The sequence below is a fragment of the Triticum dicoccoides genome, chromosome 2A (assembly GCF_002162155.2).
Source record: "Triticum dicoccoides isolate Atlit2015 ecotype Zavitan chromosome 2A, WEW_v2.0, whole genome shotgun sequence".
NCBI lineage: Eukaryota > Viridiplantae > Streptophyta > Magnoliopsida > Poales > Poaceae > Triticum > Triticum dicoccoides.
Window position 1 is genome coordinate 718881911 of NC_041382.1, and position 19937 is coordinate 718901847.

The 19937-nt window shown below is 43.2% G+C and overlaps 1 pseudogene; it reads right to left on the minus strand.

Annotated features, from left to right (window-relative positions):
* Nucleotides 1–7798, minus strand: part of LOC119358197 — a 10482-nt pseudogene extending 2684 nt beyond the window's left edge.
* Nucleotides 7799–19937: the final 12139 nt, after the last annotated feature.

The following is a 19937-nucleotide window of genomic DNA, read 5'->3' on the forward strand; positions in this document are numbered from 1 at the left end:
GGCGCCACCTGTAAAGTCCGGACAGCCTCCAAGGAAGGTGGCTGCGGAGCGGACCCCTGCGCAATCCCCGCCCAACTCTCCCAACCTCGTGGCTGGTGGCGGCAGCACAGCGGACCTCGCCCAATCTGCGTGCGTCGGCGCCGTGATGAGGCGTCGGATCTTAGTGGGCGTCGGGCAGGAGCCAGCGGCGTCGAGGAGCCCAGGTATGTGGCGGGGGCGGGGCTGCGGCGGCCGAGGCTGTCGACACATATCTGGGTGCAGCAAGGCCGCTGCTGCCTTCGTGGCCGCCCTCGTCGAGGGAGTTGCGACACCTGCTGCTCACGACAGATGTAGCGGTGGTGGATGGCGCGGTCTTCGGTGGCGGTGTCGATCTGAGAGCGGGTCCGCTCCATCCCCAAGATAGGCGTGTGCAGGGTGCCCAAAGGGCTAGACTTTTCCAATTTCGCCCATCGTTGAGGGATGTTCTATCGGCAGGGGTGCCTTGACATCATCCTTGCCTCCTGTCTAGTGGTGGTGCGCTACTGGGGAGCTCTCCTTTGCCCGGAGGCGCAAGGTGGGGTGGTGGAGGCTAGAGATGGCTAGACCGGGGGTGAGTGTGGTCTTGGGCGTTGTCCAGGGGTTGGGAAGGTGGTGCCTTCCCGGCCGTCTCTTTTGTCATCTTGGTTGCAAGCGTGGGGCAAGGGTGAAGTTTGAGCTATGGATGTCGGGGCGGCGGCCTTGGTGGTGGGAGCTGCGGTGCTTAGGGGCAGAGCTCGCGGCTCGGGTATTGACTAGGTGACTTGGCCATGTGGGCGGCGTGGTAGCCAGAGTCCGGTGGTCGGTGGCGTTGGCGCAGGAGCCATAGCCTGTTGTACTATGTTTTGAAGGAGAAGTGCTTGCCAGGGTGGAAGCCTGCTCTGGCTCTACCAGGACGACGGAGGCAACGGCTATGGGCGTCATTTCCTTGTTGAAGGCATTGTCGTGGCTACTCTTCGTCCTTCATGTTGCTTCGAGGGAAACCTTAATCCTTGGATCAGGCGGTGGCGGCGCTCCAATGTCTTGCCCTTCTTGATGGCGCGCCCTTGAAGTACACGGCTCGTCGTGCACGACTTCATCTCTTCGCGGTGACTCGTTCACGGTTGAGAGCTCCGACGTCTCCAAGTTGCTTCCTCGTGTAGTGTGCTTCGAGTTTTCGGGGTTGTGTAGTTGTCCTTAACATCCTTGTATCTAGCCTTGTGTGCGTATATTGCCGGTTCGTGTTGTATGGCTTGATTTGCATCATCATTGCTTTATATATAAAGTGGGACGTGAGCCTTTTTTTGGTGCAACGTTTATCCCAGCCTTCCCGTAAACTAGATTACAACTAGTATAAAGAGATGCAGACTTATATCAAGATAGTTCACTTCAAGTTTGTTCGAATTAGTACTAGCAGTATAATAGAAGAGCACGCTTACAGGAGCAAGGAAGGAAGGAAGGAAGAAAATAAGTTTTACCTCTGTGAGGTTGGTTTTCACTATTTCTCTTGTTGAACATTGGAAATTGATTGTGTTTACTATGCCTTTTACCCACCTTAAATATGTTTCTTCTACAACTTTCACAAGCACTTGGTCTTCATTGAACTCTATGTGTAGGATCTGTGGCCGCAATAGGAATCCTTGCCAGTTCTTAAACCAACCGGCGAGGATTCCTATTGACAAATCAGATTGTACACAAAAAGACCATTGATGATCAATGTATTTTTATGCCTATGTCTATTTTTACATACTGACACATTGCAGTAGCGCGTCCACGCCGAAAGGCACTACTGATAGGTCGTTTAGCAGTAGCGCATTTCCCTATAGTGCGCCACTGCTATGCCATTCCATCTCCCCCCACTCACTAGCCTCATCCACAGGTCACACTCACACATACTCACTCGGTCTCCTCCTCACCCCCCGCGCCGCCGGTCATCCCCCGTCGCCCCTCCCCCGATTTGCGCCGCTGTCGCCTCATCCTCCTCGCTGGACTCGGTACCGGCCTCCTCCTCCGTCCTCCCTCCACTCGCCGCTGGCCGGCCCCTCCTCGCTCCGCCTTCCTCCTCGATCCGTCCTCCCTCCACTCGCCGCCGGTCGGCCCCTCCTCGCTCCGCCTTCCTCCTCCGTCCTACTATCTTCTCCCTCCTCGAGTCGCCCCTCCTTGTCCCTCCTCCCTGATACATTTTGATTTAGTAGGATTTCATATGTAACATTTTGATTTAGTTGATATGATTCAGTTGATTTAGTAGGCTAGTTGATTTAGTTGATTTAGAACATTTTGATTTAGTTTATTTAGTAGGCTAGTTGATTTAGTTGATTTAGTAGGCTAGTTGATTTAGAACATTTTGATTTAGTTGATTTAGTATGCTAGTGGATTTAGTATGCTAGTGGATTTAGTATGCTAGTTGATTTAGTATGCTAGTTGATTTAGTTGATTTAGTATGCTCGATTTAGTTTTTTTGTAATAAGTTATTTTTTGGAAAAATGTAGGTGCCAATTTAGTTAAATTTGCCACTTGTTTGTTTAAACAATTATCTTAGGCAATAGGGGCCAAATTAGGATTATAATTGTCCATAAAATTGTTTCTCGCGGAAGAACCAAAAATATCGCATGCTACTGTTTTTCTTTCCTGTGAAGTGAATCGTTAATCCTTTGCTCATATTGCTTTAGGAAAATGGCGCCACCACCAGCACCACTATGTCGACTGTGCAAGTCAAGGTGCGCCAGCAGCCTTGCAACTGGCAAGCTGTTCAACATCTACTTCCATTTGAGTTTTCGTCATGCGGCGGTAAGAAATTAGATGAAATGTAACAACTATTTTATTTTTAGTGTTGGCATTACTGCATTGTGTCATTTTGCTTTTCTTACACAGATCGTCCCATGCAATGTGAGGTTGAAATTCAACAAGCTGACAGGAGACACTGTGACATTTGAGGCTCCTGGGGGGACGTACACTATGGAGGTCGAGAAAGGACACAATATGTCGCAGATTGGAGGAGATGGATGTGCCCGTTTCCTCGCTCGCATGCGTCTTACTGGTGGTGAGTTGATCAGATTCTCCTTCAGAGCAGAAAGACCCAAGCTGGTTATCATTTATATCAACCTGGTGGAAGATGATGAAGATGATGAAAATAATAAGGACCCACTCAATGAAGATGATGAGAACCCACTTCATGAAGCCATCATAGCTCAAAGAATGAGGCTGAGCGAGGAGGAGGTGTGCAACCTATGGGACATAATTCCGCCACGTGATGACTTTGTCAGGGTGCCATTCGTGACCCGCCTGACAAGTACCATGGTCGATCGACATGAAATGGTATGTTATACGTACTGCATGTAGTAATTTGATGATATATATATGCTTTATTGTTATACTTACAAATGCAAATTATCCGATTATATGCTTAGTGAATTCGATGATATGCTTAGTGTAGAGTCCAATGATATGCTTTGTGGAATCTAGTCAATGATATACTTTAGTGTAGAGTCTGATCACATGCTTATTAGTGTAGAATCCAAGGAACTATTAATAGTGTAGATAATCCATATATATTTATTAGTAGAATTCATGATTAATTAGTACAAATGCGTAGTACCGTGTCTTTTGATAGTGTAGAAATCTAGACTTAATAGAAATATATTTGCAAGAGTATGTGTGAGGCTATTTATTAATTGATATGTTTTTCTTATTCAGAGATTGCCAAAGAACCTATCTGTGAGTTGTGGTATCGAGCCTGATGAAGAAGGCTCAGTTGGACTACGCCTTACCGCAAGGGGCTCCGTCACCACCTGTACTTACCGCATGGACACAGATGGCCGCACACACTTGAACTCGGTTGGGTGGAAGAGATTCCTCGTTGGCAAGAATCTTCGTGTTGGACATGCCATCCTAATTACTAGCAGGAACACCCACCGCCCAGGCTTGAGGATGATGATCGTCGTTGATATCATCTAGAACTACATATGTGTGTGTGGCTATATCATCTAGAACTACATATGATGATCGTCGCCGATATCATGTAGAACTACATATGATGATCGTCGTCGATATCATCTAAAAGTAAATATGATGATTGTCGTCGATGTCACCTTGTACTGCTTGAGGATGAAGGAAATATGCCCTAGAGGCAATAATAAAGTTATTATTTATTTCCTTATATCATGATAAATGTTTATTATTCATGCTAGAATTGTATTAACCGGAAACATAATACTTGTGTGAATACATAGACAAACAGAGTGTCACTAGTATGCCTCTACTTGACTAGCTCATTAATCAAAGATGGTTATGTTTCCTAACCATAGACAAAGAGTTGTTATTTGATTAATGGGATCACATCATTAGATGAATGATCTGATTGACTTGACCCATTCCGTTAGCTTAGCACTTGATCGTTTAGTTTGTTGCTATTGCTTTCTTCATGACTTATACATGTTCCTATGACTATGAGATTATGCAACTCCCGTTTACCGGAGGAACACTTTGTGTGCTACCAAACGTCACAACATAACTGGGTGATTATAAAGGTGCTCTACAGGTGTCTCCGAAGGTACTTGTTGGGTTGGCGTATTTTGAGATTAGGATTTGTCACTCCGATTGTCGGAGAGGTATCTCCCTCTCGGTAATGCATATCACATAAGCCTTGCAAGCATTGCAACTAATGAGTTAGTTATGAGATGATGTATTACGGAACGAGTAAAGAGACTTGCCGGTAACAAGATTGAACTAGGTATTGAGATACCGACGATCGAATCTCGGGCAAGTAACATACCGATGACAAAGGGAACAACGTATGTTGTTATGTGCTCTGACCGATAAAGATCTTCGTAGAATATGTACGAGCCAATATGGGCATCCAGGTCCCGCTATTGGTTATTGACTGGAGACGTGTCTCGGTCATGTCTACATTGTTCTCGAACCGTAGGGTCCGCACGCTTAAGGTTTCGATGACAGTTATATAATGAGTTTATGAGTTTTGATGTACCGAAGGAGTTCGGAGTCCCGGATGAGATCGGGGACCTGACGAGGAGTCTCGAAATGGTCGAGACATAAAGATCGATATATTGGACGACTATATTCGGACATCGGAAAGGTTCCGAGTGGTTCGGGTATTTTCGGAGTACCGGAGAGTTACGGGAATTCGCCAGGAGAAGTATTGGGCCTTATTGGGCCATACGGGAAAGAGAGAGGGGCTGCCTAGGGCAGGCCGCGCCCCCCCAAGGCCTAGTCCGAATTGGACTAGGGGGAGGGGCTGCGCCCCCTCCTTCCTTCCCTTCTCCCTTCCCCTTCCTTATCTCCTACTCCTACTACATGGAAGGACTCCTAGTTGGACCAGGAAAGGGGAATCCTACTCCCGGTGGGAGTAGGACTCCCCTAGGGCGCGCCATAGAGAGGGCCAGCCCTCCCCTCCTCCACTCCTTTATATACGGGGGCAAGGGGGCACCCTAGAACACACAAGTTGATCTTCGTGATCGTTCCTTAGCCGTGTGCGGTGCCCCCCTCCACCATATTCCACCTCGGTCATATTGTAGCGGTGCTTAGGCGAAGCCCTGCGACGGTAGAACATCAAGATCGTCACCACGCCGTCGTGCTGACGGAACTCCTCCCCGACGCTTTGCTGGATCGGAGCCCGGGGATCGTCATCGAGCTGAACATGTGCCAAGAACTCGGAGGTGCCGGAGTAATGGTGCTTGGATCGGTCGGATCGGGAAGACGTACGACTACTTCCTCTACGTTGCGTCAATGCTTCCGCTTCGGTCTACGAGGGTACGTAGACAACACTCTCCCCTATCGTTGCTATGCATCACCATAATCTTACGTGTGCGTAGGAATTTTTTTGAAATTACTACGTTCCCCAACGGAGGATGCATGTTGAGTATATATGAAATTGTTATCTAGTACTCCCTCGGTTCGAAATTACTCGTCGTGGTTTGAGTTCAAATTTGAACTAAAACCACGACGAGTAATTTCGAACCGAGGGAGTACTACCTAGTACCTATAATGCTTTATGAAATTGATATCTAGTAGTACCTAGTATCTGGAAATTGCAGTTTATCGAAGCTGGAGTGGGGAAATGGTGAAAGATATAACAGTAGCACGGGACCAGGAAATCGCTACAACTAACTAATAGCAGCGCGTTCCTGAAAAGCGCTGCTGCTATAGTCAATAGTAGTAGCGCGGGTACAGATAGCGCTACTACTAAGAGTTAGCTGTAGCGCCTTATTGGTAGCGCGGGCACCCGCGCTGCTGATAGGCCTAAAACCCGCGCTGCTGCTAGCCTTTTCCCTAGTAGTGATATCTAGCTAGCAGAGCCAAGACTAACACAACATCTAAGCCATCTTAAGCCAATATATATGTGTGTGTGTGCGTAAAACAAGTAGGACTACTCATTTTGAATTCGATTCTCCATCCGAGGCTTCTTAGATACTATCCAAATTTTCACCTGACGCTGCTCCTTCAGACGCTTTTTTGAGGGGAACTCTTTTAGATGCTGAAGCAACATACCTGGTATAAACAATTAAGGGAGCATCAGAGCTTTTGCCCTCAACCTTGTATTCTTTGGATGGACGACTGGCCAACTCTGCTTACAATGGATGTGCATATAGGTTAGGTAGATAACAAGAGCCTAGGAATCTTTGACAACATTCAGCCAACACAATAGCTAATATGAAATCAATCCATTGTACTGCTATTCTTAATTACCTGCCAAATTATCACTTGATGCTGCTGCCTTAGAAGATGAATCACCAGATGGCGACCATATCACCTTAGCCTTGGACTTCTTGGGTGGACGATGCTCTGATTCCTCTTACAGTTTGATGTGCACATAGACAAACATTAGCACGATAACAAGAATATAAGAATCATTTTACAAAATCAAGCCATCTCATACCAATAAATAAAGTACTACATGTACTAATTATTTCCAAGCTATCATTCATCGCTCAATTGACATTATATTTTGCGGAAATGTTACATATGTCTCTTTTATTTATAATCTACAGAAAAATATCAACATTCATGAAGTAGTTTATATTTTGGATATGTTATCTTGTTTATCCTTCTCAACGGCAGAAAACATTGTATAGTCCATGTTTGAAACATATCAATCACTAATTGAACTAAGAATCTATTGGGTGAAATAGATATATCTATCATTTTAAATCTATACAATTAGAGAGCACAATTTCTAAAACTGAACCACAATGGAAAATATAACCTTCGCAGCAATCATGCAAATATGGTAGTTAAAAATGGAATGGCTAAAATGAGTTAGTCTTTTTTGTTTGTTGGTGATCAAGAAAACTTGCCACATGCCCATAAATGAATGGGATGTCAATGCCCTAAAGAAGTGGGCGATTTTTTTGCCATCCTGGTCTTTCTCATGCCTCTTCTTTCACCCCTCTTCCTCTTTATCAATCTCCTTCCTTCCCTTCTGCTCATTTATCTCCTTTTATTCCTCCTCTTTCTCCTTTTGAATTTCTTGCTGCTCCTGCTCTTCTTTCTCATTCTCATTCTCCTCCTTTCTTTCCTTATGCGACTTCACATTCTTCTCATTTACCTTTTATTTCCTCTGATCCTCCCTCTCCCTCTCCTTCTCCTTATCATCCTTCTTATCAACAACTCTTGATTTCTTTTCTTTCTCCTCCTTGTACTTAGCCATCTTCCTCTTCGAGGAATTTTGCTTCTCCTCTATTTTCTTATCACCTTCATCTTTATTTTGCTTCCTTTTCACTTTTGTATTCATATCTTCCTCATCCTCTTCCTTTACCTTGACATTTTGCTTATTATCCACCATGCCCATAGTGTTATACTGTTTCTTATGACATACCATGATTGGTCCTTTACTAATGGCTGGTACTTCTCCCTTTGCAATACAATATGAGATATATGATACATTAGCATAATATTTTGCAATGGTAATAGTGGCATATAATACCACTCAAGTTTCACTCGTGAGTTGAATCTACGTATGAAAACCTTTCCAAGTTTGGATTTTTGTTATGACTATTCAATTATTATTCCAACATGTATTAGTTATATTAAAAACACTCCTACAAGGCCCTTTTGTTATAGATCTAAGAACCATCATAAATATAACTTCCATATAAGCTCTTTATGGAAGAAAGTAGAACACCATTTATCCCATATTTATATTTAAATATTGTACAGACATGTACACATCATACATCAATGCTAGGAATATGTATAGAGTGGCCACATTCATAATATTTTGGGGAGGCACACTTGCATATTTGTATATATTCATCTAGCCAGGCAATTCGGTTGTGATACCTTATCTGAATTATCCACTAATAGACCTTCATGTGCTCCCCATGTTTATCCTTCTCAAGAATTTGCCAAAAAAATTGTCTTGATGAGGCTTACAAATTCGGAGATTCCGTTATGAAAATTTAGTAAACCAAGAAACATGCGCATATTGTGTTCATATGTTACCATCCTTGCCTTGAGAAAAGAAAGGTATGGCCCAACAAGTAAACCAACGGTTATCACAAGAGAAAATGTAGCACTATACTAATTTGCTATATCAAAAATAAAAAAAATCCTAGTGGGGGTTCTCTCTTCCATATATATAGGGCATTAGATCATTCTTCCCACATGGCCAAATTTCCAATGCGACGATGACAACACCGACACCATTATTGTGGGTTCCACAAGAATCTACACCCCCTCTCAAAGTGAGAAGACGGATACATCAATCTTATCAAAAAACCTCTAGTTGTATCCCACATGTTGATCTATGCTCAACTAAAACATTTACAAACAATGAACATGGATACACCCATCCTTGTGTTAGGAATAACAAAAGCATGATACATAGTGAATTTATACAATAATAAGGCGAGACATGATCATACCAATGGGTCAAAGTGTTGGGGAACGTAGCATGCAATTTCAAAAAAAATCCTATGAACACGCAAGATCTATCTAGGAGATGCATGGCAATGAGAGGGGGAGAGTGTGTCCACGTACCATCGTAGACCGAAAGCGGAAGCGTTAGGTTAACACGGTTGATGTAGTCGAACGTCTTCACGATCCAACCGATCTAGTACCGAATGTACGACACCTCCGAGTTCAGCACACGTTCAGCTTGATGGCGTCCCTCGAACTCTTGATCCAGTAGAGGGTTGAGGGAGAGTTCCGTCAACACGACAGCATGGTGACGGTGATGGTGATGTGATCTGTGTAGGGCTTCTCCTAAGCACTATGACACTATGACCGGAGGATTAAACCGTGGAGGGGGCCACTGCACACGGCTAAGAGAACAATTGATGTGCCTTTGGGGTGCCCCCGCCCCTGTATATAAAGGAGGGGAGGATGGGGTGGCCGGTCAAGAGGGGTGTGCCATGGGGGGAGTCCTACTAGGACTAGGAGTCCTAGTAGGATTCGCCCCCCCTTTCCTTTCTTCAGCGGAGGGAAAAGGAAGGAGTAGGAGAAGGAAAGGGGGGTGGCACCCCCTTCCCTAAACCAATTCGGCCTCCTCCCTTGTGGGGGGCGCACCAGCCCCTTATGTGCTGGTTAGCCTCCCTCCTATGGCCCATATTTTCCATTGGGGGGTTCCGGTAACCCCTCCGGTACACCGGTATGTACCCGATACACTCCGGAACCCTTCCCCGTGTCCGAATACTACCTTCCAATATATCAATCTTTACCTCTCGACCAATTTCGAGACTCCTCGTCATGTCCGCGATCTCATCTGGGACTCCGAACAAACTTCGGTCACCAAAACACATAACTCATAATACAAATCGTCATTGAATGTTAAGCACGCGGATCCTACGAGTTCAAGAACTATGCAGACATGATCAAGACACATCTCTGATCAATAACCAATAGCGGAACCTGGATGCTCATATTGGTTCCCACATATTCTACGAAGATCTTTATCGGTCAAACCGTAAAACAACATACTTTATTCCCTTTGTCAGCGGTATGTTACTTGCCCGACATTCGATCGTCGGTATCATCATACCTAGTTCAATCTCATTACCGGCAAGTCTCTTTACTCATTCTGTAATGCATCATTCCACAACTAACTCATTAGTCACATTGCTTGCAAGGCTTATAGTGATGTGCATTACCGAGAGGGCCCAGAGATACCTCTCTGATACTCAGAGTGACAAATCGTAATTTCGATCTATGCCAACCCAACGAACACCTTCGGAGACACCTGTAGAGCATCTTATTAATCACCCAGTTACGTTATGATGTTTGATAGCGCACAAGGTGTTCCTCCAGTATTCGGGAGTTGCATAATCTCATAGTCAGAGGAATATGTATAAGTCATGAAGAAAGAAATAGCAATAAAACTCAACGATCATTATGCTAAGCTAACGGATGGGTCTTGTCCATCACATCATTCTATTAATGATGTGATCCCGTTCATCAAATGACAACACATGTCTATGGTTAGGAAACTTAACCATCTTTGATTAACGAGCTACTCAAGTAGAGGCATACTAGGGAGACTTGTTTGGTCTATGTATTCACACGTGTATCAAGTTTACGGTTAATACAATTCTAGCATGAATAATAAACATTTATCATGATATAAGGAAATATAAATAACAACTTTATTATTGCGTCCAGGGCATATTTCCTTCAGTCTCCCACTTGCACTAGAGTCAATAATCTAGTTCACATCGCCATGTGATTTAACACCAATAGTTCACATCACCATGTGATTAACACCCATAGTTCACATCGCTATGTGACTAACACCCAAAGGTTTTACTAGAGTCAGTAATCTAATTCACATTGCCATGTGATTAACACCCAAAGAGTACTAAGGTGTGATCATGTTTTGCTTGTGAGAGAGGTTTAATCAACGGGTCTGTCACATTCAGATCCGTATGTATTTTGCAAATTTCTATGCATGGAGCTACTCTAGCTAATTTCTCCCACTTTCAATATGTATCCAGATTGAGACTCAGAGTCATCTGGATCGGTTTAAAAGCTTGCATCGATGTAACTCTTTACGATGAACTCTTTATCACTTCCATAACTGAGAAATATTTCCTTAGTCCTCTAAGGATAATTTCGACCGCTGTCCAGTGATCCACTCCTAGATCACTATTGTACTCCCTTGCCAAACTCATGGCAAGGTATAAAATAGGTATGGTACACAACATGGCATACTTTATAGGACCTATGGCTGAGGCATAGGGAATGACTTTCATTCTCTCTCTATCTTCTGCCGTGGTCGGGCTTTGAGTCTTACTCAACTTTACACCTTGCAACACAGGCAAGAACCCTTTCTTTGACTGATCTATTTTAAATTCTTCAAAATCTTGTCAAGGTATGTGCTTTGTGAAAGTCTTATTAAGCGTCTCGATCTATCCCTATAGATCTTGATGCCCAATATATAAGTAGCTTCACCGAGGTCTTTCATTGAAAAATTCTTATTCAAGTATCCTTTTATGCTATCCAGAAATTCTATATCATTTCCAATCAATAATATGTCATCCACATATAATATCAAAAATGCTATAGAGCTCCCACTCACTTTCTTGTAAATACAGGCTTTACCATAAGTTTGTATAAAACCATATGCTTTGATCACCTTATCAAAGCATATATTCCAACTCTGAGATGCTTGCTCAAGTCCATAGATGAATCACTGGAGTTTGCACACTTTGTTAGCACCTTTAGGATCGATGAAACCTTCTGGTTGCATCATATACAACTCTTCTTTAAGAAATCCATTAAGGAATGCAGTTTTGACATCCATTTGCTAGATTTCATAAAATGTGGTAATTGCTAACATGATTCAGACAGACTTTAGCATCACTACGAGTGAGAAAATCCCATCGTAGTCAACACCTTGAACTCGTCAAAAAACCTTTTGTGACAAGTCGAGCTTTGTAGATCGTAACACTACCATCAGCGTCCGTCTTCCTCTTAAAGATCCATTTATTCTCAATGGCTTGCCGATCATCAGGCAAGTCCATCAAAGTCCACACTTTTTTCTCATACATGGATCATATCTCAGATTTCATGGCCTCAAGCCATTTATCGAAATCTGGGTTCATCATCGCTTCCTCATAGTTCGTACGTTCATCATGGTCTAGTAACATGACTTCCAAAACAGGATTATGCTACCTCTTGAGCACTGCGTTGGTTTTCCCCGAAGAGGAAGGGATGATGCTGAAGGAAATATGCCCTAGAGGCAATAATAAAGTTATTATTTATTTTCTTATATCGTGATAAATGTTTATTATTCATGCTAGAATTGTATTAAACCGGAAACATAATACTTGTGTGAATACATAGACAAACAGAGTGTCACTAGTATGCCTCTACTTAACTAGCTCATTGATCAAAGATGGTTATGTTTCCTAGCCATAGACATGAGTTATCATTTGATTAACGGGATCACATCATTAGGAGAATGATGTGATTGACTTGACCCATTCCGTTAGCTTAGCACTTGATCGTTTAGTATGTTGCTATTGCTTTCTTCATGACTTATATACATGTTCCTATGACTATGAGATTATGCAACTCCCGTTTACCGGAGGAACACTTTATGTGCTACCAAACGTCACAACGTAACTGGGTGATTATAATGGTGCTTTACAGGTGTCTCCGAAGGTACTTGTTGGGTTGGCGTATTTCGAGATTAGGATTTGTCACTCCGATTGTCGAAGAGGTATCTCTGGGCCCTCTCGGTAATGCATATCACTTAAGCCTTGCAAGCGTTGCAACTAATGAGTTAGTTGCGGGATGATGTATTACAGAACGAGTAAAGAGACTTGCCAGTAACGAGATTGAACTAGGTATTAAGATACCGACGATCGAATCTCAGGCAAGTAACATACCGATGACAAAGGGAACAGTGTATGTTGTTATGCGGTCTGACCGATAAAGATCTTTGTAGAATATGTAGGAGCCAATATGAGCATCTAGGTTCTGCTATTGGTTATTGACCGGAGATGTGTCTCGGCCATGTCTACATTGTTCTCGAACCCGTAGGGTCCGCACGCTTAATGTTACGATGACAGTTTCATTATGAGTTTATATGTTTTGATGTACCGAAGGTTGTTCGGAGTCCCGGATGTGATCACGGACATGCCGAGGAGTCTCAAAATGGTCGAGAAATGAAGATTGATATATTGGAAGCCTATGTTTGGACATCAGAAGTGTTCCGGGTGAAATCGGCATTTTACCGGAGTACCGGGAGGTTACCGGACCCCCCGGTAACCTAATGGGCCTTAATGGGCCTAGTGGAGGAAGAGGAGAGGAGGCCAAGGGGCAGCCGCACGCCCCTCCCCCCAAGTCTGAATTGGACAAGGAGGGGGGCGCCCCCCCTTTCCTTTCCCCTCTCTCTCTCCTTCCCCCCAAGTCCTAGTCCAACATGGAAAAAAGGGGGGAGTCCTACTCCCGGTAGGAGTAGGACTCCTCCTCGCGCGCCCCTTGCCTGGCCGCACCTCCTCCCCCTTGCTCCTTTATATACAGGGGCAGGGGGCACCCTATGGACACACCAATTGATCATTGATCTCTTAGCCGTGTGCGGTGCCCCCCTCCACCATAATCCTCGATAATATTGTAGCATTGCTTAGGCGAAGCACTGCGACGGTAGAACATCAAGGTCATCATCACGCCGTCGTGCTGACGGAACTCTTCCCCGACATTCTGCTGGATCGGAGTCCGGGGATTGTCATCGAGCTGAACGTGTGCTAGAACTCGGAGGTGCCGTAGTTTCGGTGCTTGATCGATCGGGCCATGAAGACGTACGACTACATCAATCGCGTTGTGCTAACGCTTCCACTTTCGGTCTACGAGGGTACGTGGACAACACTCTCCCCTCTCGTTGCTATGCATCACCATGATCTTGCGTGTGCGTAGGAATTTTTTTGAAATTACTATGTTCCCCAACAGTGGTATCAGAGCCAGGTTTTATGCGTTGATGTTATATGCATGAGTAGAACACAAGTGAGTTGTGGGCGATATAAGTCATACTGCTTACCAGCATGTCATACTTTGGTTCGGCGGTATTGTTGGATGAAGTGGCCCAGACCGACATTATGCGTACGCTTACGCGAGACTGGTTCTACCGACGTGCTTTGCACATAGGTGGCTGGCGGGTGTAAGTTTCTCCAACTTTAGTTGAACCGAGTGTGGCTACGCCCGGTCCTTGCGAAGGTTAAAACAACACCAACTTGACAAACTATCGTTGTGGTTTTGATGCGTAGGTAAGATTGGTTCTTGCTTAAGCCCGTAGCAGCCACGTAAAACTTGCAACAACAAATTAGAGGACGTCTAACTTGTTTTTGCAGGGCATGTTGTGATGTGATATGGTCAAGACATGATGCTAAATTTTATTGTATGAGATGATCATGTTTCATAACCGAGTTATTAGCAACTGGCAGGAGCCATATGGTTGTCGCTTTATTGTATGCAATGCAATCGCCCTGTAATGCTTTACTTTATCACTAAGCGGTAGCGATAGTCGTAGAAGCATAAGATTGACGAAACGACAACGATGCTATGATGGAGATCAAGGTGTCGCACCGGTGACGATGGTGATCATAATGGTGCTTCGGAGATGGAGATCACAAGCACAAGATGATGATGGCCATATCATATCACTTATATTGATTGCATGTGATGTTTATCTTTTATGCATCTTATCTTGCTTTGATTGACGGTAGCATTATAAGATGATCTCTCACTAAATTTCAAGATAAAAGTGTTCTCCCTGAGTATGCACCGTTGCCAAAGTTTGTCGTGCCCAGACACCACGTGATGATCGGGTGTGATAAGCTCTACGTCCATCTACAACGGGTGCAAGCCAGTTTTGCACACGCAGAATACTCAGGTTAAACTTGACGAGCCTAGCATATGTAGATATGGCCTTGGAACACTGAGACCGAAATGTCGAGCGTGGATCATATAGTAGATATGATCAACATAGTGATGTTCACCATTGAAAACTACTCCATTTCACGTGATGATCGGTTATGGTTTAGTTGATTTGGATCACGTGATCACTTAGAGGATTAGAGGTATGTCTTTCTAAGTGGGAGTTCTTAAGTAATATGATTAATTGAACTTAAATTTATCATGAACTTAGTACCTGATAGTATCTTGCTTGTTTATGTTTGATTGTAGATAGATGGCCCGTGCTGTTGTTACGTTGAATTTTAATGCGTTCCTTGAGAAAGCAAAGTTGAAAGATGATGGTAGCAATTACATGGACTAGGTCCGTAACTTGAGGATTATCCTCATTGCTGCACAGAAGAATTATGTCCTAGAAGCACCGCTGGGTGCCAGGCCTGCTGCTGGAGCAACACCAGATGTTATGAACGTGTGGCAGAGCAAAGTTGATGACTACTCGATAGTTCAGTGTGCCATGCTTTACGGCTTAGAACCGGGTCTTCAACGATGTTTTGAACGTCATGGAGCATATGAGATGTTCCAGGAGTTGAAGTAATATTTCAAGCAAATGCCCTGATTGAGAAATATAAAGTCTCCAATAAGTTCTATAGCTGCAAGATGGAGGAGAACAGTTCTGTCAGTGAGCATATACTCAAAATGTCTGGGTATAATAATCACTTGATTCAAATGGGAGTTAATCTTCCGGATGATAGCGTCATTGACGGAATTCTCCAATCACTGCCACCAAGCTACAAGAGCTTCATGATGAACTATAATATGCAAGGGATGAACAAGACAATTCCTGAGCTCTTTGCAATGCTAAAGGTTGCGGAGGTAGAAATCAAGAAAGCGCATCAAGTGTTGATGGTCAGCAAGACCACTAGTTTCAAGAAAAAGGGCAAAGGGAAGAAGAAGGGGAACTTCAAGAAGAACAGCAAGCAAGTTGCTGCTCAGGAGAAGAAACCCAAATCTGGACCTAAGCCTGAAACTAAGTGCTTCTACTGCAAGCAGACTGGTCACTAGAAGTGGAACTGCCCCAAGTACTTGGCGGATAAGAAGGATGGCAAGGTGAACAAAGGTATATGTGATATACATGTTATTGATGTGTACCTTACTAGAGCTCACAGTAGCACCTGGGTATTTGATACTGATTTCGTTGCTAATATTTGCAACTCGAAACAGGGACTACAAATTAAGCGAACACTGGCGAAGGATGAGGTGACGATGCGTGTGGGAAATGGTTCCAAAGTCGATGTGATCGCGGTCGACACGCTACCTCTACATCTACCTTCGGGATTAGTATTAGACCTAAATACTTGTTATTTGGTGCCAGCGTTGAGCATGAACATTATACCTGGATCTTGTTTGATGCAAGACAGTTATTCATTTAAATCAGAGAATAATGGTTGTTCTATTTATATGAGTAATATCTTTTATGGTCATGCACCCTTGAAGAGTGGTCTATTTTTGATGAATCTCGATAGTAGTGATACACATATTCATAATGTTGAAACCAAAAGATGCAGAGTTGATAATGATAGTGCAACTTATTTGTGACACTGCCGCTTAGGTCATATCAGTGTAAAGCGCATGAAGAAACTCTATACTGATGGACTTTTAGAACCACTTGATTATGAATCACTTGGTACTTGCGAACCGTGCCTCATGGGCAAGATGACTAAAGCACCGTTCTCCGGTACTATGGAGAGAGCAACAGATTTGTTGGAAATCATACATACAGATGTATGTGGTCCGATGAATGTTGAGGCTCGTGGCGGATATAGTTATTTTCTCACCTTCACACATGATTTAAGCAGATATGGGTATATCTACTTAATGAAGCATAAGTCTGAAACATTTGAAAAGTTCAAAGAATTTCAGAGTGAAGTTGAAAATCATCGTAACAAGAAAATAAAGTTTCTATGATCTGATCGTGGAGGAGAATATTTGAGTTATGAGTTTGGTCTACATTTGAAACAATGCGGAATAGTTTCACAACTCACGCCACCCGGAACACCACAGCGTAATGGTGTGTCTAAACGTCGTAATCATTCTTTACTATATATGGTGCGATCTATGATGTCTCTTACTGATTTACCGCTATCGTTTTGGGGTTATGCTTTAGAGACGGCCGCATTCACGTTAAATAGGGCACCATCAAAATCCATTGAGACGACGCCTTATGAACTGTGGTTTGGCAAGAAACCAAAGTTGTCGTTTCTGAAAGTTTGGGGCTGCGATGCTTATGTGAAAAAGCCTCAACCTAATAAGCTCGAACCCAAATCGGAGAAATGTGTCTTCATAGGATACCCAAAGGAGACTGTTGGGTACACCTTCTATCACAGATCCGTAGGCAAGACATTCGTTGCTAAGAATGGATCCTTTCTAGAGAAGGAGTTTCTCTCGAAAGAAGTGAGTGGGAGGAAAGTAGAACTTGATGAGATAACTGTACCTGCTCCCTTATTGGAAAGTAGTACATCACAGAAACCGGTTTCTGCGACACATACACCAATTAGTGAGGAAGCTAATGATAATGATCATGAAACTTCAGATCAAGTTACTACCGAACCTCGTAGACCAAACAGAGTAAGATCCGCACCAGAGTGGTACGGTAATCCTATTCTGGAAGTCATGCTACTAGATCATGATGAACCTACGAACTATGAAGAAGCGATGGTGAGCCCAGATTCCGCAAAATGGCTAGAAGCCATGAAATCTGAGATGGGATCCATGTATGAGAACAAAGTGTGGACTTTGGTTGACTTGCTCGTTGATTGGCAAGCAATTGAGAATAAATGGATCTTCAAGAAGAAGACTGACGCTGACGGTAATGTTACTGTCTACAAAGCTCGACTTGTTGCGAAAGGTTTTTCGACAAGTTCAAGGGATTGACTACGATGAGACCTTCTCACCCGTAGCGATGCTTAAGTCTGTCCAAATCATGTTAGCAATTGCCTCATTTTATGATTATGAAATTTGGCATATGGATGTAAAAACTGCATTCCTGAATGGATTTCTGGAAGAACAGTTGTATATGATACAACCGGAAGGTTTTGTCGATCCAAAGGGAGCTAACAAAGTGTGCAAACTCCAGCGATCCATTTATGCACTGGTGCAAACTCCAGCGATCCATTTATGGACTGGTGCAAGCCTCTCGGAGTTGGAATAAATGCTTTGATAGTGTGATCAAAGCATTTGGTTTTGTACAAACTTTTGGAGAAGCCTGTATTTACAAGAAAGTGAGTGGGAGCTCTATAGCATTTCTGATATTATATGTGGATGACATATTATTGATTGGAAATGATATAGAATTTCTAGATAGCATAAAGGGATACTTGAATAAGAGTTTTTCAATGACAGACCTCGGTGAAGCTGCTTACATATTGGGCATTAAGATCTATAGAGATAGATCAAGACGCTTAATTGGACTTTCACAAAGCACATACCTTGACAAAATTTTGAAGAAGTTCAAAATGGATCAAGCAAAGAAAGAGTTCTTGCCTGTGTTACAAGGTGTGAAGTTGAGTAAGACTCAATGTTCGACCTCCGCAGAAGATAGAGAGAAAATGAAAGATGTTCCTTATGCTTCAGCCATAGGCTCTATCATGTATGCAATGCTGTGTACCAGACCTGATGTGTGCCTTGCTATAAGTCTAGCAGGGAGGTACCAAAGTAATCCAGGAGTGGATCACTGGACAGCAGTCAAGAACATCCTGAAGTACCTGAAAAGGACTAAGGATATGTTTCTCGTATATGGAGGTGACAAAGAGCTCATTGTAAATGGTTACGTTGATGCAAGCTTTGACACTGATCCGGACGATTCTAAATCGCAAATTGGATACGTGTTTACATTGAACGGTGGAGCTGTCAGTTGGTGCAGTTCTAAACAAAGCGTCATGGCGGGATCTACATGTGAAGCGGAGTACATAGCTGCTTCGGAAGCAGCAAATGAAGGAGTTTGGATGAAGGAGTTCATATCCAATCTAGGTGTCATACCTAGTGCATCGGGTCCAATGAAAATCTTTTGTGACAATACTGGTGCAATTGCCTTGGCGAAGGAATCCAGATTTCACAAGAGAACCAAACACATCAAGAGACGCTTCAATTCCATTCGGGATTTAGTCCAAGTGGGAGACATAGAAATTTGCAAGATACATACGGATCTGCATGTTGCAGACCCGCTGACTAAGCCTCTTCCACGAGCAAAACATGATCAACACCAAGGCTCCATGGGTGTTAGAATCATTACTGTGTAATCTAGATTATTGACTCTAGTGCAAGTGGGAGACTGAAGGAAATATGCCCTAGAGGCAATAATAAAGTTATTATTTATTTCCTTATATCATGATAAATGTTTATTTTTCATACTAGAATTGTATTAAATAGGAAACATAATAATTGTGTGAATACATAAACAAATAGAGTGTCACTAGTATGCCTCTACTTAACTAGCACATTGATCAAAGATGGTTATGTTTCCTAGCCATAGACATGAGTTGTCATTTGATTAACGGGATCACATCATTAGGAGAATGATGTGATTGACTTGACCCATTCCGTTAGCTTAGCACTTGATCATTTAATATGTTGCTATTGCTTTCTTCATGACTTATACATGTTCCTATGACTATGAGATTATGCAACTCCCATTTACCGGAGGAACACTTTGTGTGCTACCAAACGTCACAACATAACTGGGTGATTATAAAGGTGCTTTATAGGTGTCTTCGAAGGTACTTGTTGGGTTGGCGTATTTCGAGATTAGGATTTGTCACTCCGATTGTCGGAGAGGTATCTCTGGGCCCTCTCGGTAATGCACATCACTTAAGCCTTGCAAGCATTGCAACAAATTAGTTAGTTTCGGGATGATGTATTGCAGAACGAGTAAAGAGACTTGCCGGTAACGAGATTGAAATTGGTATTAAGATACCGACGATCGAATCTCGGGCAAGTAACATACCGATGACAAAGGGAACAACGTATGTTGTTATGCGGTCTGACCGATAAAGATCTTCATAGAATATGTAGGAGCCAATATGAGC